Raw genomic sequence first — 22,938 nt, forward strand, 5'->3', positions numbered from 1 at the left:
TGCGACTGGACGACGGCGCGCTTCCTTCCCGCTTCGCTCCCTTGCGTGCGGAGATAGAGCCTCGACCGAATGCTCACCCTCGCACGTTTTCACTCGCACATACAGAATACGGCGCGCGCCGACGGTTTTATCGTCCTTGGACTTTATGCGGAACCTCGCGGCGACGACGATGACGATGGTGACGGAGACGGCTGAAAGGCGCTTCGAGTGTCCATATAATTGGTAACACAAGAAAAAATTCCTTGAAGAAAGTAGTCCACAATGCTGGCAATGTTCATAAGCCTAAAATATACCGGAACTGATTTGCTAGCTTGTGTGATTGCTAAAAAAAAAATAATTGTCATTTAGTGCATCGTTCACACACAAAATTATTTTGGTTCTGTAGAGCAGGTGGGCGCGGCTGCACTTTTGTGCATTCTGTATACGTAAGTGACAACAGAAAAATATGTCATAGAGTTAATAAACCATACGCATTATGTGCGGCAAACATACACTTTGATCAGTGTTATTCTTCCTGCGACATGCATACTTGCGTACAAACAACTAAGAAATCCAAATAACTACACCTTCTTGCTTCAAGCCGTAGCCTCACTTCCTCCATGGGTCCACTTCGTCATCAACCGTTTTGAGCTTAGGCATGGCCTGCGTGATTTCGTGGTCCTCAGGTTGCGCTCGATGTTTACTCTCGAAAGCATCGAAGGCTGTGATATCGCCTTCTAGGCGCTTTCTAGGCACTTGGCCTGAATCATACCAGCGGTGACATGGAGGCAACGTTGGGAGCAACCATCGGCGGCGAGTCCACTAGCTGTCCTTATATCTATTGTTATATTGTGCCTTTTACCACTTCATACATCTTCATACTGAGAACGTCTCGGAGTACCCTAATGCATAACTCTTAATATTATGCCCCGACAGACAAATTCAGACATGCCCTACATCCATGCTGACTGAGACTCCAACCACCACATGCTCTTTCGGTCAGTTCCTTATCAGTGGGCCATATAGCAGTATAACACACGGAATCAGCTTAAATCTTAATCCCGCTTGTCATCCGAAGAACCACTTCCTCCACCCTCAATTCCAACTTGCCATCATATGCCCTTAAAGAATCTTCTAGTGCGCTCACCAGGTGTTCCTTGGGCCACTGCATGTTGCCCAGTCAGCGTTTGCGATCCTGCTTGTCACAATATGGTATGGCACTCTTTTCCCAAAATCATATGCAGTGAAAAAACATCGATTCAATAAAAAATGCAAAAATCTCTTCAAATATGTGAGTCTTCAACGCCCCAGAGGAAAAGCTTTGTTTTCCATCTTCGTATAATTCTAGGTTCTGTAATTAGGCGCCTGAAAGCATGTGTGCTTATCGGCAAACAAGTGCGCGTTTAGTAAAGAGTTGCTATTATTACCGTAACAGACAATTGTTTCTTCCAAAAGCAGCTTTTCTTGAGAAACATTTATTTGACGTCTTTCTGTGAAGTACCACTCAGAACTATATAATTATTTTTTGTCGCACTATGGCACGAAAAGATACACACCGATCCAAATGGCTACGTCTGCAGTACTTCTCCGTATTATTTGGTAAGGACTGCAACACTTACTGGTGTCACCGTGCACATTTCAGAAAATCGCACAAGCGCCAATTCTTTTCTTGTCTAGCGTTAGGCTGGCGTTATACAGACTTGTGGAGCAAGTGATATGTTTGATTTGGCACAAAATACACTTCATTAATAGGCCCCGTTCCCTTACACGATAAATAATTCTCCGGGTTTTGCGATAGAACTTGCGACGGCTGGTCGTACACTTCTTGTCTAGCGATCACTTCGTCTAGGGCATCTCCATGAGAAAAATTTTATAGGTGGAGCTCGCTTCCACACCTTCACCTATGGCCACGTACTGCCCGATGTAGGCTTAATACTGAAAGAAAACTAAGAGAAATTACAATAATGACACAGAAGGAAATAAGAGTTTTAATGTATCCTACTGTACGGGGCGTGTCTCCGAATTGAAGTTAACTTGAACTCGTGAACCTTATGCACTATAAATTATGCAAGTAACTCCATATCGTCACATGAAATCACTTCACATATTTGTTGGCAACCTGACGCTTTTATTTCGAGCCGAGGACCAAATCAATATATTTAAACCTGGTTATTCTCTATGCCGGAAACCTCTAAAGTACATTGCATTTTGCCGAAATTTGTCCATGATCAGTAAACACAGCTATATATTAAGCTGCGCCCTCTCTAACTCATCTAAGTATAACCCATATGACTTCATCGTATCCGCCAAAGAACGGCCACTAAAGATCGAGTCTCATCCTGCTTACTACAGCTATTTTGAGGAATGATTGTTCTGCGCAGTTTCTTGAGGACAATATCTGATCAAAATTAGAGGTACCAGCAGTTACAAAGCACTTTCATTGATGTAAATGCTTTCGTTAACCGGTTTTTCCTCTACTGAGTTGAGATGAACATATTAAGCATCCTCAGGTGCATCAAATCACATCACTAGGTTTCAGAATAAACTAGGTGCTGCGGATGCTGGTCGGGATTGCGTCTGCCACATTCATTGTAGCACTTCGTGGTTCTGTGAAGATTTGGCTTCAGTTGGATTATATTTGAAGCAAATTGTTCCTTTGCAGCCCCATTCGTTTTATCGGCAAGTCTCGGAGATGAAGTCAAGCCCAATGAAAAGAGAAGAGCATACAGCAGCATGCGGGTAACCTTATATTGTATTCGAAGGAGTGCTTTGTCTTTATGTTACCTCTATATTCGAAGATTAGGGTGGCGCTTTCAGCACAGCATGCTGAAAAAAGAAGGGAATAAAAAGGCACCACGGGAAATTATGTCTAAGGTGAACAGAGGTGCATTTTCTTGCCGCACGAAAGTTCTAATCTTCCTTAAAGAAACAATTAGTATGTTTAAATAACGGAACTTGACCAATTTATTACTTCTTCGCTGGGCACTGAGGCACACTACCCATTTATCGTGTTGCTAATTCATGGATCACAATGCGAATATATTGAACACAGAAAGAAACACGAGAGACATGCACTTTTCACGTCCTGCGACTGCACAAAGATGATGTTTGGTCCTTGATACATTTCATAGAGTATTCAGTTACCTCAGATGACTGATTTTGCATTACATTTGCTAAATAATAATACATGTATTAGCAGCAGCTTACTGGTTCAGATCAGTCGAGTTCAATGTTGTCCTTGCAAATAATTACTAGTCTGACCCACTTCTGTGCATATTATGCAACCTAATTAATTCAGAAGTGCGATGTTCGACACATCTACTACCTAAAATGATTTGTCTGTATTTGAAGGATTTTAATAATCCAGTTAGTTAATTAGATAAATTCATACTAGTTTCTCTTTTGCACTGAGCTGTTCTTGGAACCCAGGTAAACTTTGATTTTCGCTGTTATTTGTAGCACGCACCTCATGACGTCTGCCGGCCTGGTATCGATGATAACATGCCCTGTAATGTAAGTGTGTAATCTACTTCAACTAATTTATAGCTAAACACGCAATAGGGAAGTGGCAGTATCGCGAGTTTGCATATTTGCTAAAGATAAAATAAGTTTTGCCGAAGAATAAAGTTGGACAATTCGAGTCCCATTTCGCGGTATATTTAAAGACTGCAACAACAAAGTATTATAATATTTTGCAATCGTTGCGGTAAGCTGCGTGATTAGCCAGCGCCGTGCACAGTGGCCCTTAACAATTAACTCTGACTGATGTTAGAACGAGGCTACTCTGACGCTTATGAATGACGCAGCCAAATAGAGAAACGCAGCATGCGACATTACGAAATGAAGCAACTGGTCGAAGCGCTGCACGCTGTCTTTTTTTCTCGTTCGTCCTGTACCACGTGTTAATTGTTGCTCATAGGATAACAACGTGCACAAACCAGCTCAAGCTAGCACTTTTTTGTATGAACAATGGCTGTTTGAATACTTGCATTAAACGGGTCTTGCTTTATAACGGCTTGATGTCATGCATCCTCGAAATACATGTAAATAAACATCTGAGTGAATGTCCATAATAAAATTTAATAATTCTCAATTTACCTTCACTGACTTCTCACATCACACGAGGTCCTTGTAATGATTCTTGGGATGCCTTAAATTTTTAAACATGACTGTCACCCAAGCAATCTTTTCTATATTATGTAGGGGAAATCGAGGACATCGGTTACTTCCGTTCGTATTAGCATCACGTCATATTGCTTAGCGTCGCCATTGTTCCTTCAGCAAAGAGCAATAGTTAAGTTGGCCTCTAGAACACAGAAGCGGATGAAATTTATTCCCATCTAATGAAGTAAAAAAAATAAAAAAATAAAGACTTACATCTTAGTATTTGGCAAGTTGCGTTTTTAGGCTTGCTCAATAGGGTGCATAAGCTCACTCTTCAGAATGTGCACTGGATGTCCGAAGGGCAATTCTGCAGCAGAAATGGTAGTTTTAAAATCGAATTTTATTGCGATAGCAATTATATGAAGACTCCAAGCGTATTTCTGGCGTCGCCGTCGCCGTGAGGTTCCGTATAAAGTCCAAGGGCTACAATATCGGCGCCGCGCGCCGTACGCTTGTGTGCGGGTAAAAGCCTACGAGGATGAGCTGGCAATCGCTGCGCAATGTAGAGCACGCGAGGGAGGTAGGCAGGCAGGAAGCGCGTGGTCTTCTTTCGCGCGCGAGGCAGGGGGCGAGACGAAGAAGAGGGAAAGGGAGGGTGCGTTCTGCTCCGTCAGCTGCTGCTCACAGCACGGCCCGCGCAGGTGCCGTATCTTTAAAGCGATCTGCGATGCGGGCGAAGTGCGGGCCCGCGCGGGCGTCATCTTGAAAGCGATCTGCGATGGGGACAAAGTGCATGCGCCGAGTGCCGGTAGCTTCGTATGCGCTGTGCTTTTGACGTTTAGTTCGCGTTGAAGCGAGACGAGAAACAGTACGAAGGTCAATTTTCTCGAAATTTTCTCACAGCGAGTTTCCGAGTCATCGAGTGATATGTCTTCATGTTTACATGTGCGCGTGTTACACTGTACTTGTCTATTTAGTTAGTAAGTGAATGTTTACAACTTTATATAGCCCATTAAACTACTGTCCTTGCTTCGTATAGCTCTCTACTAATTTGCTATCGCAATCGATGCTTCGCCTTTCGGGCGAAACTGCGACTATTTTACTTACAGCAATGCAGTGATCATTGCAGGAGATGCGGTAAATGACCACTGCGGGCTTGAAGATATGTCTGCACATGACGCTGCATTGTGTTACAGACTCGGTAGAGGGTTGGTGGAGTTATCTGTGCACTAGGCAGGGTCACGCATGTCTGCAGCTCCTACGGTGTGTAAGAATTGTTCTCGTCGTCCTTTAATGAACCGGCGTTATCTCAAGAATTAGAGCTCTTCCGCTACCATATCGGAAGCGCAACTTACATGTCATAGGCGAGTAATATAACATTTTTGCTTCTAACTGCACAGTTACTTTTCGGACGCGCTGTATAAAATTGTTTGTTCTTTTCACACTGGTGTTCCTCCCAGACTGTTAAGGGAGGAAACGAGTCCCTTGCATGTTTATGTGGCTTCTCTATATGCGAGAGAAGGCGTTGTTTTGAGCTCAAGCCTCCTCGTCTTTTAATTCCACAAAAATATAATAGGATCTGCTTTGCCGTAGTCTAAACGTACTTAGTTTATAGGTAGCAAATATGCTGTGTATATTTGTTCCTTGCGTTTGTGTCTTTCACGCGCAGCATTATACGTTCCAATAGCAAATAGCAATATAGTTTCGAAGGAACAACAAATATGAAAAGAGCGTAAAGGATAGGCAAAAAAATCAGGCAAGTTTGCACTTGGTCGCGCAAAGCTTAGGAACAGCGAAGCTCACTGGCTGCTACTGCTTGGTATGAACTTGGTTGCTGCTACGTTATAGCTTGGTTTAACTTAACTATGCATGTAGGAAGGTATTCTCGAGCGATCATTTTCGGACGTACCTCCCTTTCACGACATTTCGCGTGACTAGCGCTGGACGCGTGGGCGCCTACGAGCGACAGCGCTCCTTACTTGCCACAAACGCAGGCAGGCTAACCAACGTAGCCACAGTGCCAAGAACGCTGCTGCTTGCCGAACGCGTTGGAGGCTAGCCGCTCGATATCAATCGGCCAGCTTCACTGTGCCTTGAGCGTTGCGCAGCCTAGTGCAAGCTTCGACTTCTTTCAAATGCGAATGCATTTCTTAGTCGGGGCATGTCAGGCGTCTGTCGGTGTCCGCGCGCCGGCAGGTGTTATCTCTCCGCTCTCACTCCCTCTCCCATAGCAACAGCTGCGGGCGCGCGCGCTTATCCTCGCCCCTAGCAATCGGAGCAATTGGTGCGGGCGGAGTAGCGGAGAGTGAGTAGAGAGGAGGAGCGCGCTCTGGCTTGTGAGGGCGCTCGCATCGCGGGAACTCGGCGGAGCTCCCGCGTGTGTGGAGAGAGTGTAGGAGAGGGTAGGTGCAGTGCTTCGCCGCTCCTTCTCTCGCCGTTCGCTCTCTCACCTCCCTGCGCCCCACTCTCCCGTTCGCTCGCTCGCATGTATATATAAATGGAGTGAAGCGCGCGCCTCACTCTCGACCGTTCGCTGGCTGGGCGCCACTTCTCCCATCGCCTTGAGAGGCGCCCAGCCAGCGAACGGTCGACAGTGAGGCGCGCGTTGCCGTCAGACATTCGCCTTCACCGACTTCTGCCATCGCCTTGAGAGGCGCCCAGCCAGCGAACGGTCGAGAGTGAGGCGCGTGCTTCACTCCATTTATATATACGTAGCCGAAACTCACGCTCATCGAAGGGACACGCCCGTTGACCAGAGACTCGCGGCACGAGGCTCACACCAGGTACGACTTGAACGGCGCCAGACGAGGGTTGTCGTCACAGACGGCGATGATGGTGTCGCCGTGCTCGTCGTCGGGGCCTCCTCTTCCAAACTCGTTCCAAAGAACCCGAAAAGTTCACGAATGGAGTACATGCGGACAAAGTACTCTATGCAGTGTGCCTCCGCCGAGTCCGACAAGTGTCCGACTACCATTCACGGAAGTTGCATTGATCTCGCCTTTACCCGAAACTGTGACGTGCGCATGTTTCACAAAGACCCTTTGACTGTACACTTTAGCGACCACAAGGCTGTGATTATGGCCGTCAGGTACAATGACAACACAAATAGGTGCTGATGAATGTGTAAATAAATGGTTACGGTACAAATCCTCGTCTCGTCCTTAATTTACGCCATTAAAATTACTACGCCGTGTACTCTCGGCGCAAGAAATGCATTCGCATTTCCTCACGATTCCCTTCGGGGAGGTGGGGGGCAATTTTTTTTTCCTCCTGGCTCAGCGCACCGCCGAGAGACGAGAGGCAGGGGTCGGGATGGCAGGGAGCTGCCGAGGAGGAGACCGCGTGCGCATGCAAGCAGTCGCCTCCTCCTCCTCCTTTGGGTTTCCATGGCTACCACGGCTACGCACCACAAATTACGGCTCGCTTAAAGAGCTTCGCTGTTAGAAACATGGGCAGTTTGCACTAGTGGTGCAAGGCTGGATTAAACAGCGGAGCTGGTGATCGACCTAGCTTTTCTTCTTCGCGGCATTCCGCGTGACAATCGCTGGACGCGTCGGCGCCTACGAGCTACAGCCTTCCTGGCATGCCACAAACGCAGGCAGGCTAACCAAGGTAGGCACAGTACCAAAAATGCTGTTGCTTGCTGACGCCGAACGCGTTGGAGGCTAGCTTGTCGATATCTAGCGAAGGTTGACATGACTAGGCGCAGCCCCTTTTAAGGCAAACTCCGAGGCCAAGCGCCTGGAACTGGGTGTTTACGTCAATTCAGACGTAGATGGTTGCTAGGCGACATGTACCGCTATTTCCGGTAGCTTCGGTGTTGCGGGAAACGGTTGACCAGCTGCTGCGGTAGCTGGGCACGGCATCTGCACGGAGTGTTCCCAGTCGGTGGGCGTGGTTTGGCGTCGGCTGCTGCATTGCTACTGTTTCGGCACATGCGCGGCTAGGCGAGGTGGGGCCAGGTGGTGCGCAGCTGTGGCTTGGTTGTTGATAGGCAACGGCGCTGAGTTTTCTGCGGACTTCGGACTGTTTTCTTCCAGGTTTAACAGCTTCGCTGTTATAAAAGTCACCGTTTCGGCGAAAGGCCAAGCATCGATTGCGATGGCAAATTACGAAGCAAGGATAGTAATTTAATGCACTGCACCAAGTTGTAAACATTCGCTTACTAACTAAATAGACAAGCAAGCTGTCACGCACGCACAGGTAGACATGAACACGTCTCGCTCGAGGACCACGGAAACTCACTGTGAGAGTGAAAAAAAGCGCCAGCAGCAGCGGGCAAACTGACCTTTGCGCTGTCTCTCGTCTCGCTTGAACGCGAACTAAACATCGAAGTCACAGCGCACAAAAATCTACCTGCACTCGGCGCATGCACTTTGTCTCCATCACACATCGCTTTGAAGATGAGGCCCGCGCGGGCGCGCACTTCGCCCACATCGCAGATCGCTTTCAAGATACGGTGCCGGCGCGGCCGTGCTGTGAGCAGCAGCTGACGGAGCAGAATGCACCCCCCCCCCCTCCCTCTCCGTCGCCTAGCCCCCGTGCCTCGCGCGCGAAGGAAGAGCGCGCACTTCCGGCCTGCCTTCCTACCTCGCGTGCGCTACATTGAGGCGCGATTACCGGCTCACCATCGCACGCTTTCACTCGCACGCACAGCGTACGGCACGCAGCGACGATTTTATCGCCGTGGGACTTCATACGGAACCTCACGGTGACGCCGACGACCAGGGGCGTAGCCAGGGGGGGGGGGTTCAACCCCCCCCCCGAAATTTTTTGCGCACCCCCCCCCCCCCGCACTTACCCACCCTTTTTTCTCGTCGCTTCGCGTTAACATAATTCAAGAAACCGGTGCTACTATCACAATTTCATTCCTGGGCGCTTCCGTTTGGGTTGGTAATTTACAGCGAATCATGTCTGCATATGGAAAACAACTGTCGCGGTGTTTGTCAAGGCTTTGACACTCTGTGAGGTTTTGGGCGAGAATGTGGCGGCCGCATTCTGCAGCAACAAATGCGGCAGCCGCATTTTAGATGAAGGCGAAAATGCTCGAGGCCCGTATAGATTTAGGTGCACGTTAAAGACCCCTAGTGGTCTAAATTTCCGGTATACATTTCCGCCGCTACCCTGCTCGCGCAGGCCGTGCTCACGCAGGATCTTAGGCTACGTTCACACTTGGTCTCGAAGCTGGAGGAAGCGGCAAAATCTTGGAGAAATCCGCCCGCCTAGGCGGCAAAACAGGCAGAAAACAGGCGGCGAGCCAAATCGGTCTCGAACCGATTTTTTCGCCATGGCGAAGCGGAAACGTGGCGGAAAGTCGTTCTGCTCGACCAGAAGCTACACTAGCATGTAAACATCCGGTCGTAAAATTGAAGATGGCACCAAACGTGTAGGCTGCAATGCTGATCGACGCGATCAAGAACCACCCCTTGCTCTACGACAAGAGTGGTACTAAAACGTACTGTCAGCAATACTCGCGATAGTATTCAACGTCGCGCGACCGGAGGTGCGGTAATGAAGCCTTGGCGTGACCCAACTTCTAACACTTTAGCAAAGCCAGGCAAACCCACCACTGCCGTTTCCGAGGTGCCGCGTCTTCCGTTTATTCATTGTCCATTTCTAGAAAACTAGTAGGTAGAAGTATAAAAGCCATTTCTTCTTCCACTTCCATGGAAGACAATAGTTAGGCAGATTCCTCGTGCGCTCCATAATTCTCCTCGCACGTGTACGGTATGTTGCAGAAGTCGCGGGGTGCTTTTCTCGTCGCGACGCTTGATGGGAGCGTAGGTCTCACGTAGGACGCGCAGACTTTGGCGAGCCCCAATACAAGGGCCAGCCCGGGTTTTAGCTGTGGTGTTCCTGTTGCCCCTTTGGTGTCCTGGAGGCGCCGACAATACGAAATGATGAAATGTTATTACAACTTGTAAATAAAATCCATGAAAGAAATATAATCACGCCTAGCCACCAACCTGTGACTCAGCGCTACCGCGCCCGTGTGAGGAGAATTACGGAACGCCAACGGGGAATTTACCGAAGGTCGCAGATGACACGCGAAGTTGTGCAAGATGATCACTTTTGATGACGGCGTGGGTCAAAGAATGAACATACCGCTCGAAATTCGATAATGAGCGCCACCACGCCGACAAACGTACGCAGACTAGATGGATGTGGACGAAAGCGGCCGCGGCGGCCGCGGCGGTAGCAAAACAAATGTGAACAACTTGGACAGGCGTGGAAAAAATTTTCCGGCCGCTTTGGCCTTTCCGCCCGCTTGCCGCTTCCCAAGTGCGAACGTAGCCTTAGTCTGCGCTCGAAACGTCTCTTGTATGTGATTGCGCCCCTACGGAAGGCTGGTAGTTACTGTTGTGTTGTTGAATCCCAAACCAGCAATTACGGAAGGCTGGTAGTTGCTGTTGTGTTGTGGAATCCCAAACCAGCAATGTACACACGAAGGGGTTGATGCCAGCAGTGAAATTCCACTGACTCGCAACAGAATGCACGAAACAGACAGCCGACAAGCATGGGTTACTGCTGTGCGCAGTACAGCGGAAGTAAACTCTTGTTGCAGGCGCCGACAGTTCTCGTAGGAGTTCACGCGTCCTGAGAAATTGATTATGTGCACTATGCACTGAACAAGACCGGAGTTCATTCCTGCATCACTAGTACACCAGTCAGTCGAGATTCTGTGAGGTACAAGGCAGCTTCCTGTTTGCACCGGCGTAAGTGAAGCAGAAATGAGTTGCACGCACTGTTTAAAATGCGTACACATGCAATATCTATGCTGTGCGGTGAAATATTCTGTACAATTATGAATCTGTTGACGTAAAGGCAAATGACGGCTGCACGCTCGCACACAGCGGAAGACACAGCGGCCCATGCACTGGCCGCAGGAAATGCAACCCTTTCGTATGAGGGAGCAGGGCGACGAAAGCTTCGAAAAAAAAAGAAGCATTACGCGTTCTTGCGCGTATTTAAGTTTTCTAGCGCAAAGACGCAGCGAACAAGCTATTGCGTGGGAGTAGGTATATAGCCTGGTCACACGTGCATTTTCACGTGTATAGCCGTCCTTGACTTGTGAATCGCACTTCGCCCCGACGAGGACGGCGCCATCTACGCTTAACGGAGATCAACGATTAACGATGTCTTCTCCGATCGGGCGGGTCGTCTCAATGATGCGTTTTCGAAGACTGGTCCATTCATTGGCGCGATGAGAGACCGTTGCTCCAAACGCCCACTGTACCTGTCGTACTTACTGTATTTTACTGAGCTTACTTTACGTTTTACTTAATTTCTTCACAAGCACACGCGAGGGGGGGGGGGGAGGGGGGGAGTCCCATGTCTTTTATATACATGTATAGAGTCTGCTTAAACTACCGATATTTATTATCGAACACGACACATAGAAGAAAGCAGACGCTTGCCTTCCCCCCCCCCCCCCGGTGAATCCCCCCCCCCCCGCACAATATTTCTGGCAACGCCCCTGTGTCCCTTTAACTACCGTAAATGCACGTGCCACCGCGTGCGCTTCCTCCAATCTCGAGCTTGCCGAAAGGCGAGATCGAGTGTGGGAACGCCTTTCACTCTGTCCGCTAATAGCTGCTCTTGTTGGGGTAGAAGCGACAGCAAATATACAAGATGATGACCTTTAGGTTTTAGAGCATTTTATCAAATTGTATTGACGTATTCAATTGAGAAGAATTTCGAAGGTGACACCAGTTTTTAGATATTAGTTCCCAATGTGTGGGACCAAATACATGAGTGTTCTGGTTATTGTTGTGCTCAAATGCATAAATAACGTTTTGTTAAACAGGCAAGTGGAAGAACCATGCCTTTTTACGACGATCGAGCTTGAAGGCGGATATCTCCAAACTGATGTCATTCTGGAAATTCATTTTAAGTTGAAACGCCTTGCCAACTCACCGGCTACAATTCGTATATTGCCATGTATGCCGTAATGTAATTATTTAGGAAGTTAATTATATAAACATTTGTTTCGATTTCCAGTGGAAGTATTGTCCGCCTTTTTGAATAAGGTAGCTCAATGATTAGAATTATATTACCTGCAACAGGTGATATTTAAAAAATTCTGTAAAACCTAAAAATGATCACTGCATATAATGTGGCTTCAATCTTGTATCAGTTTTTGGTGCCCTTGTGTTAAACGTTTTCAGCATCATTTGTAAAGAATCAGTCATATACTGTGCTCTCTGCGGTTGGCCTAGTTTCTTTTTCATAGCCGCTTAGACTGTGCAACTGTTCATTTAATTTCATCTATAGCACGAAATGCCAGCAATGTAGCAAGAAAACGCTTAATATGGAGCGAAAATATATTTATGCACACTTATAACGCAGTATCTTTTCTTGTTTTCTCATATTACAACCTGAATAAGGTTCTGCATAGTGATATCCGCGTCTTTATTTGGTTTTGATTTAGGTATTTGAATATGAAGTAAACTGCCCTGACAGAAGAGCTAGTTGCTGCGAGGGTGAATGCGTGTGCGACTCATTGCCCAGCGTGTGCACAGCCAGAAGATTGGCGGCGACTGGAACGGTTGGAAGACGAGGCCGTGCTGGGGCTGGCCCTAACAGCTATGACGACGGTGGCTCGATCCCTCACCTGAACAAATGCTTCAAGTCCTGCTCGAGCGAGTGCATGTTCACAGATTGTAAACGCCAAGGTTGCAAGCGCGAGTGCATAGACGGCTGTTACCAGTTGTGTTCGCCGGCTCCGAACGGGCCACAAAGTTGAAATTTCCTTTTGCCTACTACGCTACCACCTGGATGTTCAACATAATATGTAACAGCCTAATAAAACACGACGTGCTAAGACCAATGAGTTTTTGTGCTTTCCTCAGTGTAACTCAGTCAATAATCAAGAAAAATAAAGCTGACAGGCACAGCTGAGGGAAATGTGCCTCGGTCTTCTGTGTAAATACTTGAATTCACTTAAGCTAAACTTTAAAAATATGCAAATGCCACGTAGCAGGAACGAACCAAAGTAACTTTGTTAGCTGTCGCTTGGAGATATTCAGAGTATTTTTTGCATTCCGCCTAATTACATAATTAGTCTAAATTATTTAATTAACTTTTCAATTAAAATAAATAGATGAATAGTGTAAATGATAATATTGCAGAACAACATGAAATATTCAGAGCCCTTCCACTATTGTGAAGCCAGCGAAGCTGTGACGATGGTGGGTATGTTGATGTGAATATTGCCCTCCACGATGAGAATGGGCGTATCGTCGTTGGGCATCACCCAACCGAACATGCCTATGATGAACGTTCCGGTTGAGAAACTCGCGTTGAAATTTGGCCGTCGTGCCGGGGAAGTTGGCACTAGCGTTGCCAATACGTGCACCACTGTTGTCGGGTACCTGGAGGGACAGACGACGCTTACATTTGGCCTCAGCATTGCGCTCTCGCAACTCGGGTACGGCGGCTCTTCACTGACGTTTAGCCTCAACATGGCGCTCGCTCAACTCGGGGTCCGCGGCTCTTCGCTGACGTTTGGCCTAAGCTTCGGAAGCCCTCACGCTAGAATCGGCAAGTAGACGACTAGAGCTTTCGCAAGCGCGATCGCGGTGACGTTGCTCAAATGCGTTAGGACACGTCGTCAGTTGCTTATGAATGGCTCCTACCCCCTTAAGCAATGACTCTTACCCCCGTAAACGCGGCCTACCCATTACGACGACCGAAGAGAAGTGAAATTCTACGCTCGAATGATAAGCGGCAACGCAGCCAGCTGTGGAAGCAGACGACGACGACCAACGCGGGAGCCGAGGCTCCAGCCCGTGCCGAGCACCAGCACGAGCACAAACTTCACTCTTTCCCAGCTCACGCTCTCCCAGCTCGCCAATGCTGCGCACGACAACGAGACCAACTTAGCCAGCCTTTACCAGCTGAAACTCCCGAGACAACTTTCTGTAGCTCAATAAGAGCCTAGATAAAAGTGTTTTTCCAAGCGTGAAAGACGCCAACGAATACATGCAACATTGCCGCGCTACTGGCCACTCGGAGCACTTTGCGTGTATTCGCTGGCATCTTTCACGCTCTGAAAAGGGAGGAGCCGAAGAAACTCTTTTTTTATTCTTCTTTCATTTTCGTCGATGGCTATAGCAGGTCGATGGCTATATCATTCACCCATTGGCGGTGCACGTCAAACGGCTGCTTGAGTCTCTCCCTGGGTTCGAGAAGGCACTCACTATGGAGTTCCGACATGGTGAGGATGACAGAAAGCGTGGACGTGGCCTAGCTGGCCGATTATTTGGGAACCTTTTCATCTGCAGTCCCTTTTCATCTGCACCCAGTAGCACACCAAATTGTGTATCCTCTTGAGGAAGGCAAAGTCCGAGTTTGCGTCCTTCTCGACAAAGCTGCGGTCTTCCAAGAGCTTGTTTGTGAGCGTGAGGAGCTGGTTGGCGCCCACATTCTGAGCCATGACATGCACCATGGCATTGCAATAATGCATTCTGGCACAGCATTGTCGTACTCGGGCGCCGTGTGCAGCAACAAAAAATGTCGCAGTTTCACCCGAAAGGCCAAGCATCAATTGCGATAGCAAATTAGTTGAGAGCTATTCGGAGTAGGGATACGAAAGAAGAATGGGAACCGAGGGGCTCGATTTTATTAGTCATAACCACATAAAGCCAAAAGAAAACGAAGCCAAGGAAAGCATAGGGGAAATTAAGTGTAGTTGAAATTGGAATGTAGAAAATAGTGAAGAAACGGGAAATGAAAGTGGACGAAAAGATAACTTGTCGCCGGCGGGAGCCGAACCCGCAACCTCCGCATTACGCGTGCGTTGCACTACCAATTGTGCTACGGCGACGGCCATCAATTCATCCCCTAACTTGGGTATTTATGTTTGCTGGATCTAGCCCTAGGAGTGTTAGCCAGCGCCACTCAGAACCATGGTGGGCGGATGTGGCACAGCCTTTTTAGCCCGATGGCGTCACGATACACGTGATCTTGGGAGAGCAGGCACGTGGCTAATAAACCCTCGCATGCTACCTAATGACATCAAGGCTGCCTGATTCGGGACCCTCGTAATGAAATACGAAAGAAGAATGGGAACAGAGGGGCTCGATTTTATTAGTCATAACCACATAAAGCCAACAGACAACGAAGCCAAGGAAAGGAGGAGGAGGAATAAACATTTATTGCGGAACCAGCACTTTAAGATGGCCGGGCCTAAGCCTCCCATGAGGGGACGTCGAGGGCTTGCCTCGCCGCCGCCTCACGGGCGTGCTGGGTCGCCCAGGTTTGGTCGTCGAGGGCGGAGCTCCGCAGAGCCTCAGGCAACCTCGACGAGAGGGTCGTGGTGTTAATGTGTGTGTACTTTGCTGGGCACTCCCACAGCATATGCGGAAGCGTAGCCGGGTGAGTGCCACAGCACCGGCAGTTGGGGGTATTGTAAACTTCAGGGAATATAAGGTGGAGGCGGGCGGTTGAAGGGTACGTATTTGTTTGTAGCAGACGCAGGGTGGTAGCCTGCGCCCGGCTGAACTTGGGGTGAGGTGGGGGGAAGGTTCGGCGACTAAGTTAAAATGCCTTAACGAGATCGTTGTAAGTAGTCAGACTGTCCCTGGTGTCCAACTCGTCTCCAGTGTCTCCGGCGCGGTTGACTATAGTCCTCGCGCAATGGAGTGGGTGACCTCGTTGAGGTTGGGAAGGTGTGGGTGGACAGTGCCCGCGTGGGCCGGGATCCATGTCAGGGAGACCATGCTTTCTTTAGAGTGTGGTGCCTGGCGGAGGATACGAAGAGCTTGAGGAGAAATACGGCCTTTGCTGAAGTTAGTGACGGCTGAGCGAGAGTCACACACGATGGTGTGACAGGTGGGATCTAGAGTGGCCAGGGCGATGGCCACTTCTTCAGCTGTTTCGGCAGTGGGGGTAATGACGCTGGAGGCGTGGTGTAGGACTCCATCGTGTGTGGCGACAGCCACAAATCGTGTGCCATGGGAATATTGGGCTGCATCAACAAATGTAACACCAGGTACACGAGCAAAGGCTTTTATGATTGCTCCGGCCCGAGCTTGGCGCCGGGCCCTGTTATATTCAGGGTGCATATTTCTAGGAATAGGGTCTGTGTGGATCCAGCTACGGATGTCAGTCGGGATCGATTGTTTGGGGCCCTGCTGCTGATGGTAAGTAAAGCCAAGCGTAGATAGAATAAAGCGTCCCGTTTCAGTAAGGGTGAGCCGTTCAAGCTGAGAGCGTTGTTGTGCTTCAATGAGTTCGGCAAGGGTGTTGTGAAGTCCTAGTTGGTTGAAGAGTTCAGTACTGATATAATGCGGGAGGCCAAGTGCTTGCTTGTAGACAGCTCGTATGAGGGTGTCGAGCTTGTTTTGTTCAGCCACGGCGACGGCGACGGCCATCAATTCGTCCACTAACTTGGGTATTTATGTTTACTAGATCTAGCCCTCAGATCTAGCCTTTCTAGCCCCTCAGATCTAGCCTTTCATTACGAGGGTCTCGAATCTGGCAGCCTTGATGTCATTAGGTAGCATGCGACGGTTTATTAGCCACGTACCTGCTCTCCCAAGATCACGTGTATCGTGACGCCATCGGGCTAAAAAGGATGTTCCACATCCGCCCACCATGGTTCAGAGTGGCGCTGGCTAACACTCCTAGGGCTAGATCTAGTAAAAATAAATACCCAAGTTAGTGGACGAATTGATGACCGTCGCCGTAGCACAATTGGTAGTGCAACGCACGCGTAATGCGGAGGTTGCGGGTTCGGCTCCCGCCGGCGACAAGTTATCTTTTCGTCCGATTTCATTTCCCTTTTCTTCATTATTTTCTACATTCCAATTTCAACTACACTTAATTTCCCCTATGCTTTCCTTGGCTTCGTTGTCTGTTGGCGTTATGTGGTTCGGAGTAGGGATACAGCTTTTATCGGCTGTATAAACTTGGACACATCCGCTTACTAACTGAATTAACAAGCGTGGTGTCAGCGCGCACAAGCACACATGAATAGATCACACTGAATGACCACAGACAACGGCTGTCAAAACGCTGGCAGCAAGCGCAGCCATCGCAGCGGGCGAAGGTTATGCGGTCTATCGCTTCAAAGGAAACTGAGCCGCGGATGCACAGCGCATACAAAGATCAGAGCCGCATGGAGATAAGAGATGGTGCGGGCGACGGCCACATCCGGGCAAAGTACGAAGGCAGTTGTTGGCAGAGTAGAAGCTGCGCCCCCCCCCCCCGTCCCTCCCGTGCGGCCTTCCCGCTTTCTTGCTTTCGCGTGGGAGATTGAGTGGCAAGTTCCCCTTACGCGCCGTTGCAAGATACGCCTTTGGCGCCGGAGCACAGCGTCGCCCCGCCTCCCTCCCTCACATACCCGCACGGCTTTTCGCGCGACGGTCGCGTTTGCTTTCCGCCGTGCGTTCGCTCTCCGTGATAGCGCGGGGGAAGTTTGCTCTCCGTGATAGCGCGCGTCCCCCGCGCGCTTCCGCTCGACCATACGGCGCGCGGCGACGATTTTATCGCCCTTGGAATCTATACGGAACCTCACGGCGACGGCGACGACGACGCCGACGGCAGAAATCCTGTTGAAGTGTCCATATAATTGCTATCGCAATAAATGAACAGGCCTCGATGGTTCATTAAGCGGCCTGGTATTGACGCGACCGGACGTGAAAATCCGGCGCGAGTGTGGGGAGGAACGAGGAGGCGGCGTGTTGGGGGAGCTGTGGGCGTTCAGAAATCAACGCTCGTGGGAAAGTTGCTTTTCAATCGCTGTTCCAACGGAGGCAACCAACGCTGGGTGTTCCGCTGCCGAGGTTACCGGATCTTGTTACGCGCGCCACCTGGCGCGAGCGCAGGTAGCTCGCGAGAATCGGGTTCGTGAATCCGATGACGGAGCTCCAATGGCGACGATGCAGTCACGACGATGGCATCGCGAACACGAGCATGCATCAAGCAGGTCAAGTATGTAGACATCACGGCGTAGGAGACTAAATAGATAGATATATTGATAGATAGCTAGATAGATTAATAGATAGATAGATGATAGATAGATAGGATAGATAGCGTCCAAAGTGGGCAAATAATGCTTCCTATCAAAGTTATTCCACAATTTGGCGCTCAATCAAAGCTGTAGTTTTGCTGAAAACTTGGCATGTAGCCACACGACTTGCGATGCATAGCAGAGAAGCCGCTTGCCTCAAGAAATACGTTAAGAGCGTGCTGATCCTTATTAAACCGCACAGCTTTAGCGTATGGAATAAGGCAGGGTGCTTAACTAGGCACTGCAAGCTGCGCGGCTTCAAGGCTCGGAATTTCTTTAGAAAACTAAAGTTGTCACTGTGCGTGAAATCCTGGAATCATTTTTTATTATGAAATTCTGGAAGAAATGCATGACCAAGCTGTCCCTTCTACTTAGTGGCACCGAAACCAAGCTTTTCTATGGTTTATATAGATTTTACCTTTTTAATCCAAATGGAATAGTTGCCTATATAGCAACAGTTCGCCATCATCTCGTCTTAAGCGCATTCTCCATCTATGTGATCAATGCAAAATTCTTTTGGTTGTTTTTGCACATTCCGTATATAGGTGCTGGATTTATTCCTCTGCAATTATACCTTGGAAATGTCAAGAAAAAAACTTTTTGTTGCTCGGTATCGTGTCAACTCAAAGGAAGAAATGGTGTAGCAGATAGTAGAGCATAGCACGGGCCGACTTTGTCAGCCCGGGCCCGGGCCGGGCCCGTTTTTATCTTGGCCTACCCGCCTGAGCCCCACCAAACGTTTTATGGTGAGACCCGGGCCCGGCCCGGGCCCGGAAATAATCTACGTTACCCGCCCGGCCCGGCCCGCCACCCCTTTGCCTTAGGCCCGAGCCCGGCCCAATCCCGGCTCGAAATCGGCCCGAACCCGCGCCGAGACCGAAAAAGACACGTTTTTCAGAGTCGATACGCGTGAGGATAACTGGCTGCACATTACATGCACACCACCAGAAAGTCCGAGCCCGGCCCGGTCAAAAAACCAGAGCCCGGCTCGGGCCCGGGTCAAAAAGCACATGCCGTGCCCGAGCCCGTGAAAAAACTGCCCAGCCCGGCCCGGGCTTTCGGGTAAGCCCGAGCCCGTGCAGTGCTCTAGCAGATAGGCATAAATAGAGGCAGTACATATCCAAACTTCAAATAAAGACTGTGGAACTGAGTGCGTAAGCGCAGTGCATAGCTTTAAAGGCACCTGGGTTGCGATCTCACCCGAGCGTTGGGTCTACCAATGATAGCTTGCCTTTAAAGCTATGCCCTGCGCTTACGCTCTCAGTTCCACAGTCTTTATTTGAAGCTTGGATATGTACTGCTCTATTTATGCCTATCTGCTACACCATTTCTTCCTTTGCATACGCGACAGGCTGCGCTGTCTGCGTATAGGGAAGAGGCGCGGCTACAGGTGGCTGGTGGTGAGCGACGGGAACAGCTTCTGCGACCTCTTCGGCAATGACAGTACGGAGCATCGAAGGCAGACGACAGGATGGCTCCTGAGTGAAGGGGACCAAGAAAAGTTGACGGGCAACCTCCTCGCGCACGAAGGCCTTAATCTGCTGAAGCAGTGGAGAGTGGTCGGAAACGGCAACCAGACTCGCTAGCGAGTCGGCGGTAGACAGAGGCTGCCTAGTCAGGGAGCGTTGCTTCTTCAGCTCTTCGTAGCTCTCGCATAACGTGACTACTTCAGAAACGGTACGCGGATTCCCGGCCAAAAGCATCTGGAATGCGCTGTCATCGATGCCTTTGAGGATGTGCTGAACTTTATGAGCTTCGGGCATGGCGGCATTGACACGCTTACAAAGGTCGACGACGTCTTCAATGTAGCTAGTGAAATTTTCACCAGTCTGCTGTGCACGGGCTTGCAAGCGCTGTTCAGCGCGTAGTTTGCTCACAGCAGGTCGACCAAACACTTGAGTGAAAGACGTCTTGAAAGTTGACCATGTCGGGATGTCGACTGCGTGGTTATGAAACCAGAGTTGGGTACCGCCAGTAAGATAAAATATGACGTTGGTCAACTTCTCGACGTCGTCCCAGTTGTTATGCGCGCTCACCCGTTCATACGACATAATCCAGTCCTCCACGTCCGTTTCATCTATACCACTTAAGACCTTCGGATCACGTTGCCGAGGAATCCCGGAGCAGATGACGGGCTGGGGCTGGGGCGCCGGCGGGTCGGTGTTGTCGGTCATGATGGGCGGAAGCGTTCGGGTTCGAAGCTCGAGGGTGCAAGCGGTGGGGGAAATCCAGCACCTCCACGAATTGAGAAGAGGTTTATTGGCGGTGTCCTTCAAGGACGCTACGAGTTCCAAGAACGGCGAGGCAGCGTGGAACACCGTCTCCAAAAACACTAGCGACCAACAGCGCGAGCAGAGCGGGCCGAGCGTTGGCGATGCCGCTGTACGGAGGCGCGTCATCTTCACAATTGCAGTAAAACAGTGCATTGTCAAAATTCATCGATAGAACCAACTCATAGAAACCGCATTATTATTTTTGCACTTGTGCTTACACGTGCTATGAAGCATTCAGGAGCACGTGCAACCATTTTGCACGTGCTAAATGCTTGCACAGATTATGACGTCTACAACCCTGCTACGCGGTGCACTGCGTATCATTGGTGCTACGTCGAATATATACATCGGTGCCTTAACCAGTCCAGCGCAGCCAATAAAAATACAATGCAAGCAGCAGAAGTATTAAGGCAGAGAGCAATGTGAACACTCACATTGTTTTCGGAAAGCGTCTCACGCGGGACCCCTTTTTCACGGCGGTAACATCAAAATGAGTCTCCCCTGCAGCTGTCGTTTACGGAGTCAAAAAATAAATTATAAAAAGGCGCAGTAACAAGCGCCGAGTGTATTTCGGCGTCATGAACACCATATATGGTAAATGAGTTATGTGGAAACGCGCCAAGTGGAGGGCGATTTATGAAATGTGAACTTGCCAGCCACATGACTGCAGCATGAATTTGCCGAGAGAAAGGCTTATCTTTCTGCGAGCTGTCAAACTGACGCCCGCTGTTTTCGAAGTGGATCTGACGATTTGAATCCTTGCAGACACCGCCAAAATGCATCAGCACACTGACGTAGCACTGGCAAGCGGCTTCAAGGCTTATGGTTTGTCGCTTGCACAAGGGACCTGCGAAAGTTCCTGATAAGGTGGGTTCCGCGTCTGGTTTGGAGGTCGAGACTCATGTGCTCTCCGAGATCTGGAACTAGAGACATCCCGTTTGAATGGACGGCCCCCTGGATCTCAGCTACCGCCCAAATGTAGATCCAACTTCAATCCTCGTTACACCCGAAACTGGACAAGCTGCATGCGCAATTCTTCCAAGAAACATTCTGGAAAGAGCCCCTGGACTGTCGAGTGAAACAGAATGAGCACGTTCTTATGGAAACTTCACTTGCAGCATGCCACCTTCTACTTAACGCTGTTAACCTCGCTATTTGTGTTAGCCACCTGCGTGGTCGTCCGCCGGCGATGATAGCAGAGAAAATCCGGAAAAGGGGCACTAGTTCCATTAAATCTAAAGAAGTCGATATTACAAATCCAAAGCCTTATATGTCTCATCCACAGCCGCTGAATAAACAAATTTATAGCATTTCTGCTGTCGATAAAATGCGGGTAAACGAAGCTTGAGGCAGGACGACGCTGTCGAAGGCGTTCCGCTTCGTTTACCCTAAAGTCAGGGTCGCCGACTCTTCTTTGACGTTTGGCCTCAACATCACGCTCCCGTAACTCGGGGTCCACGGCTCTTCGCTGATGTTTCGCCTGGGCTTCAGAAGCCCTCTCGCTAGAATTGACGACAAGCTCCGCTTACTCCATTTTCTTGACAGCAGATTGGCTGGTGATTTTGTCTCTTTGGGTTCCACGTATGACAAGGATAGTTCAAGGGCGCCGAGCCCACAAGGGTATGTGCCCTTGAGCTTGCACCATTTCTGCACTATCATCAGGATCAGCCCACGTTTCAGCGTGACACCACCACCACCACCACCGCCAAAACTTGTGACCTTATAAAGCTTCGCTTCAAAAAACGTGCGGCCTGCCGCGTCCAGTGGGCTGCAATGGGAGCGAACGTGACAGCCGTAGTTGCATTCTCAGCCGCTTGGCTGGGCTGAACGGGGCTAGTCATCGGCAATGGAACGCGTCGGCTTCCACGTGAGATGGCGTTGCAAGCGCGTTTCTTACGCATTTTCTATGCCTATCCCAGACAACAGCCCCGACGTGTGGCGCCGCGTCGGACTACGCCATTTTCAATGCAGCCAGCAGGCCGCACCTTTTTTTACTGCGATAGCAATTATTCGGTCGCCGTGAGGTTGCGCATAAATTCCAACGGCGATAAAATTGTCAGCGCACGCTGTATGCTGTGTGTGCGAGCGAAAGCGCACGAGGGTGAGCCGGCAATCGCGGCTCAATGAAGCGCACGCGAAGGAGGAAGGCACGGGGACGAGGCACGGGGACGAGGCGAGGGAGAGGGAAGGGGGGTGCGTTCTGCTCCGTCGGCTGCTGCTCACAGCGCGGCCCCGCGGGCGCCTATCTTGAAAGCGATCTCCGATGTAAGCGAAGTGCCCTCATCTTCAAAGCGATCTGCCATGGGGAAAACGTGCACGCGCCATGTGCCGGTAGCTTCTTATGCACTGTGCTTTCGACGTTTCGTTCGCGTTGAAGTGAGACGAGAGACAGCGCGAAGGTCTATTTTTCCACTGCTGCATGCGCGCTTTCTCACTCCGACGTTTTCACAGCAAATTTTCGCGGTCATCGACCTAGATGTGTTCATGTTTACCTGTGCACGCGCGACACCATGCTTGTGTATTTAGTTAGTAAGCGAATGTTTGGAACTTTATAGGGCCCAATAA

The 22,938-nt window shown here is 49.6% G+C and overlaps 1 long non-coding RNA gene across 1 annotated transcript; it reads left to right on the plus strand.

Annotated features, from left to right (window-relative positions):
• Window positions 1-1,512: 1,512 nt before the first annotated feature.
• On the plus strand, window positions 1,513-12,898 carry LOC125946535 (uncharacterized). The gene is made up of 4 exons (XR_007467649.1): window positions 1,513-1,578; window positions 2,642-2,718; window positions 3,439-3,492; window positions 12,515-12,898. It is a non-coding gene; the product is annotated as an uncharacterized LOC125946535 (long non-coding RNA).
• The last annotated feature ends 10,040 nt before the right edge of the window (window positions 12,899-22,938 follow it).

Source organism: Dermacentor silvarum, chromosome 7 (genome assembly GCF_013339745.2).
Source record: "Dermacentor silvarum isolate Dsil-2018 chromosome 7, BIME_Dsil_1.4, whole genome shotgun sequence".
NCBI classification, from domain to species: Eukaryota; Metazoa; Arthropoda; class Arachnida; order Ixodida; family Ixodidae; genus Dermacentor; species Dermacentor silvarum.